Here is a 6,394-nt window from a genome sequence, read left to right on the forward strand (position 1 = left end):
ATGCTAAACTTGAGCAATTAATCTTGCTAGTAAAAATATTAAATAGAAACCAACCTTCTGATATAGCCTCTACATCGAAAAACAAGGTCATTTTTCAGACTCCTACTCATATTCAGCGTCCTATAGAGGTAAAGGATTTCAAATCTAAGTCATTAACCGATTTAGAAGCACTTCTTGAAAAAAATTTAGCAAACTTACATGCTAAACCTATTGGCATAATAGCCAACCCTCCAATTGAGGATGATATTTCTGAACTTAAGCCATTTAAATCCAAAGGTAATAAAATGAATTCTAAGTTCAAATCCGGTAGCAGCTATGCTACTAAACCTTTTATGCTAACCTATTATTATCCTCGCCCTACTCCTCAAGATGTTCTCATAGAGGAAAGAGATTGGATCCAAACCAACATATCTTATAGTGGTGATCAAATTTATGAATGGAATATTGATGGCTTAACTGATAGATAGGTCTCCATTCTTTTACATCGAATGCTTATGTACGCCACTATTTGTAAATCTACAAATCACAATAATGACCATACCACTTGTAAAATGATAGTGGCAGGATTTACAGGCCAATTAAGAGGCTGGTGGGATAATTTTTTAACAAATGAAGCTCGTACAACTATCACTTTTTCAATAAAAAGAGAAGTAACAACAGAGGCTGTCATCTCTGAAGAAGGAACATCTCAAAGACCATTCGAAAATGTTTGACAAGATGTTGTTTATACTTTAGTTCTAACCATATTAGAACACTTTAATGGTAGATTTACCAACCAAAATGAAACTCTTAGAACACTTCTAAATGGACTTCGTTGTAGACATTTAGGTGAATTTAGATGGTATAAAGACACCTTTTTAAGTCGAGTAATGGACTTACCCGAAAGTAATAATATTCATTGGAAGACTAAGTTCATAGATGGCCTTCCTCCCTTATTTGCAGAAAGAGTTCGAAAAACTCTACGAGGAACTCACTCTGCTATTCCTTATGATATCTTCACTTATGGCCAGTTAATTGGCACTTGCACTCAAGAAGGATTAAATCTATGCAATGAGCTTAAACTAGCTCAGCAATTAAAGACAAAAAGCAAAACAAAGAAGTCTCAATTAGGAGATTTTTGTACTCAATTTGCTGTTGCAGGTCCTTCTCATAAATCGGGCAAAAAATCGAAAAACTATCATCGTTCTAGGGAAGATAGACCCTATAAATATCGCCGGAGTAAAGAAAAACGTGAGGCAAGAAGAACTCACCGTAAATCTACTAGATTTATAAAAAAATATTCTAAGAGAGATCTTAGCAAAGTAAAATTCTATGAGTGTGGCCAATATGTGCATATTGCTCCAAATTTTAAATTACAAAAACTAAAAAGCTTAAATATTGATGAAGATATTCATGATAAAGTTTATGATTTATTATATACTTCGGGTTCAGAATCTGATTATTCCTCTAAGACCGAATCAAGTATTGAAGAATCTGAAAGTGAAATTGCTCTTATTGATTTTTCTGATAATGAGAATGAAGCTCCTCCTAGATGTGGTATTAATTGCACAGGTAATAATTGTTCTTGCAAAACTGATGAGTTTTATAAACTACAGTCTCAATTTCAAGATTTGAATATGTATACTATCACTTCTGATAATGTAATTGAACTTCTAAAAGAAATTTCTGATGAAGAAACTAGGAGCAAAATCATTAATATGGCTTCGGCAACTAGCTTTCAGTCTAATAAAACAAAAACAAAAAATGATATTGATTCAAAACCATACTCTTTAACAGAAGTTTTGGCTCGTCTTGATACAAATACTAATACTACTATAAGAGATACTTCATTAGATGATTTAAAATATGAAGTTGAAAAACTTAAACAAGAGATTAAATCTCTCAAACAAAGTCAAATTATTTATAATCATCGGATTTCTCAATTAAAAAACCTTGAGCAACAAGAATCACCATCTCCTACTGATAAAGGAAAAGGTATTGTAGATGAAAATGAAAAAAACGAAAAAATTATAGAAACTCCTAAAGATAATTCATTCTTAGGAATGTTACTGATTGTAACTGCGCATAGATGGTATATTAAATGTACCATTTTAATTAATAATGAGTTTACTATTACTAACACAATTATGATTGACAGTGGAGCAGATGTTAGTTGCATTCAAGAAGGCTTAATCCCTTCTAGATATTTTGAAACAACAACACACGCAGTTAAATCTGCATCTGGTCATGCTTTAAATATAAAGTATAAACTGTCTAATACATATATTTGTCAGAATAAAGTCTGTATTCCTCATTGTTTCTTATTAGTAAAAGATCAAATGCACCCTCCAATTATTCTTGGAACTCCTTTTATTAATACTATATATCTTTTTTCTAAATTTTTTTTGAAGGATTCACTGCTAGCTATAATAATAAGGATATTTCCTTTACATTTATAACTGAACCAGTAACTCGAAACATTAATGCTTTAATTGAAATGAAACAGAAGCATGTTAATTCTTTACAACTAGAAATTTACAGTTTAAATATTCTAGATACATTGAAACCTACTAAGGTACAAGAAAAGATTAGATTAATCTCTAAATAATTAGCAATTGATGTTTGTGTTGATCATCCTAGTGCTTTCTGGAATAGAAAAAAGAATATTGTCACTCTTCCATATGAAGATAATTTCAGTGAAGATAATATTCCCACTAAATTTCGTCCCTGTCAGATGAATAGTGAGTTAGTAGAATTTTGTAAAAACGAAATTGATAGCCTTTTTACAAAAAGGATTGATTAAACCCTCTAAATCACCATGGTCTTGTGCTGCCTTCTATGTTAATAATGCTGCAGAAAAAGAATGTGGTATGCCTAGGTTAGTAATAAATTACAGATCTTGCTTGAAACTATATCCTCAATCTTGTAGTTAGCAAGATTAAAATCAAAATAGAAGAAAATTTTATTTAGTTCATGGCTGTATGGAGCTTTTACCTGAGCAAAGGATCTGTCAGATATTCCGATACATACTATTATTAACTTGGCAACTAGCAATTCTAACAGTGTGAAAATATGCCCCTTTTTCCTTTAACGGGGACTTACACCACCACTGCTTGCTAGGCTGAGTTAACATAGTAGTGCCGGAAGCGACTGTACCACCATCTCAGAACCAAGTCATGGAACTATGATAAATTCTTCTTATAAGTTGATTGAGTCTAAGTCTTTCATATTACATATCTCATATAACTTTAGATATCTGGCATAGATATGAAGGTTCTTATCCAGCGATAGTCACGACTATGAATAAAAAAAGACAATAATTAAAGTAGAAAGTAAAGAACTTACCTTGCCTCGGAGGCTATTCCAAACTGCAAATCTTTATTAATATCTTACAGTAGATTATGCTTACAAGAGAGAAGGGAGAGAGGATAGTAGTAGAGAGAGAAGGGGAGTAAACAAACTCTGCCTAAGAAGTGAAATGAAATGCCCTTTATATAGGAGGGCTAAGAAGACACACAAAAAGAAAGGTAGTCTTCATATGGGTCCCTTATGTAGGTTTCTAAAACAGTATATTTACTGTGTACATACAGTATTTCTACTGGGGTCACAAATATAATTTGTATCCATTTGAAATTGGTGGGGATATATCCTCGCATGGCCCGCCATCTTTTCAATCTCTTGATAGTCTTTAGTGGCCGTCTCATTCTACTTTTCCTTTTCCTTTTACAGTTGTACGAAGGAATTCTTCCTTATGTTGTAGAGATTCAAGAAATTCTTCTACCTTCTCCAGTTCACTTTCTGATAATATAGGTCGAGTCCCATCAGATTGAGCATAAGTGATATCATCGCTTGCGTCACTTTTCATGGAAGTGTCTAATTTATCATATTGTGTTAGGGTCTGAAGTAAATTTCTTTTGACTTCTTCTAAATAATCATTGATTAGTTCAGTTTTATCACCTTGCTGAACTGAAATTCTTCGAGCAATATGTTTGACTGAATTGTCAGCCACCAAGTTCTTTTGAGGATGCTCAGTATATTCTTGGAGTTTTGCTTTAATAGTATCAATGAATTCTTGACCATAAGGTTATTTAGTTTTAGGATCATTTCTTGTTAATTTATCCCATAAATTATTATAATACACACGATAAAGACATGGTATTTTTTCTTCTGGGGTATATCCCACTTCTGGAAGCCATTTATGGATCCATGGTATAGAAAACTCAATAAAGAAATACATCTGATCGATTTTATAGAGATTGCTTACATGATCAGATAAGTATAATTCTGTTAAAATGGAGAAATTTTTGTCCATTCTTTATAGAAGTTAAGATAGATATGCGGTAAAATCTTTACCGTGGGACCGTGGAATGTCCACCATCTTATGAACCAGTTTGGAATTGGTCCTTCAAAAATCTTCGAACAAACCTTTATGAACCAGGTGTGTTTATGTTTATCATTGTTGTAATAGAAAACTTTGTGAAAAGCTTGGATATAATCCCAATAAGTAAGATTGATGTTCATGTTATTAACACAAACATATAGTTCATTCATTATGGAGATTCCCCACTCTTCAACAGATATAATCTGTCTGATAATGACTTTTGAGAAGTTATACACGTTCTCTTCTGTGGTAAAATATTGGAAGTCAGCACTTTCTATTTTGATCAAGATTGTTTCATAATATGTTCGAGTTTTGTATGACTCTCCTGGGAAATATAATCCCCGCACTAAGTATCGTTGGAAAATCTTCCAGGGTTCATCTTGCCTCTGAATATCTGAATTTTCTAAAAGAAATATTATTTCTTTTGTGGGTACTTCTTCATAATTCTTGTTTTCATCGATTTCTTTTGTTATTGTAGCAAAAGTATCTTTTTGCTTTTTTGACTCCAAATATGCTTTCAGTTGTCCATATAATGGACTTTCTTCTGGAATATCTTCCAGATTGATTGAAGAAATATCTTCTTTCTGAGTTGATGAAGAGGTTTCACCGACTTTAGAGTTTATCAAACTCTTGTTACCCATTCTTAGAACAGGAAAATTGCTAGATGATGATGATGAGCCATACGATGGCCTTTGTGTAGGGGCCGATCTTCCCCTGCCTCTACCTCTAGTAGTATTTTTGCTTCTGATTATAGACCATGGTGGGTCTGCCATATCTGCAAATATAAACTATTAATGATATTCAAAGAAATCATCTGTATCAAGATAGTAGGGACCTTCATCGTCCTCATAGGAATGAATAAAGAAATGAAATGATTCCATTTTTTCTTTAATAATATTTTCTATGATTTTATCCAGAATCTTGGTTTGAATATCTTCTCCTAAAGGGATAGCCTTTAAGATTGTTATAAGGGTTTTATCTTCAAAGAAAGCTGCGAAGTAATGCATGATTAATTTGTCAAGTATTCTCTAGATAAAAAATCTGGTAAAGAATTATCAATTCCCTTTTTATACTGAATATCAAAGTCGAATGGGGCTAACTGAGCCTGCCACCTAGCAAATATTAATTTTGAAGCATCATGCTTAAAATCTTTATCAAACATGTATTTTACCGATTAGGCGTCTGTTTTAATCAAGAATCTTTGATTATATAAATCATCCTGAAATTTTAAAATACATTTAACTATACATAATATTTCATGGGCCACTGTTGCATATTTGCGTTGGGTCTCGGTCCATTTACCTGAATGGAATCTTATAAGATATTCATGCTTATCGTTGGGATTTACTTGTTTAAGTATCCCTCCATAACCAATATTAGAAGCATCCGTTTCAATAATTTTTGGCCAAGCAGGGTTAGCTAGTGTTAAATAAGGTAAGGATTTTACCCGCTGTTTAACTGATTTAACAAGTTCTGTTAGGTTATCAATCCAAGGGAGTTTATGATTCTTTTTTAATCTTTCATATAAAGGTGATAAATCTCTGGATAGATTTTTATAAAAGGGAGAGATATAATTCAAACTTCCCAAAAATCTTTGAAGCATAGTTCTATCCGTGATTATATCGGAAAATTTTAAAGCAAAATCAATTGACCGTTGAATAGGAGTGATTTTACCTTAACAAATATTATGTCCAAGAAATCTAACTTCTGTTTGAAATAGACTCATTTTAGGTTTAGATATAACCAAACTGTTTTGTATCATAATTTTTTTAAAGATATCAAGATATTTTATATGAATCTCAAATGTTTTTGAGTAGACTAAAATATCATCAATATAAACAATGATAAATCCAGATAATGATTAAAAATATCATTCATTATTTTCTGGAATCCATTATTATTATTATTATTATTATTATTATTACTACTACTACTACTACTACTACTATTATTATTATTATTATTATTATTATTATTATTATTATTATTATTATTGTTATTATTGTTATTATTATTGTTATCATTGTTGTTGTT

General features: G+C 31.6%; 1 pseudogene; it reads left to right on the forward strand.

Annotated features, from left to right (window-relative positions):
• Positions 1–284: 284 nt before the first annotated feature.
• LOC129892816 (uncharacterized) overlaps positions 285–6,394 on the forward strand; it is a 41,707-nt pseudogene continuing 35,597 nt past the window's right edge.

The sequence above is a fragment of the Solanum dulcamara genome, chromosome 6 (genome assembly GCF_947179165.1).
Source record: "Solanum dulcamara chromosome 6, daSolDulc1.2, whole genome shotgun sequence".
Lineage (NCBI taxonomy): Eukaryota > Viridiplantae > Streptophyta > Magnoliopsida > Solanales > Solanaceae > Solanum > Solanum dulcamara.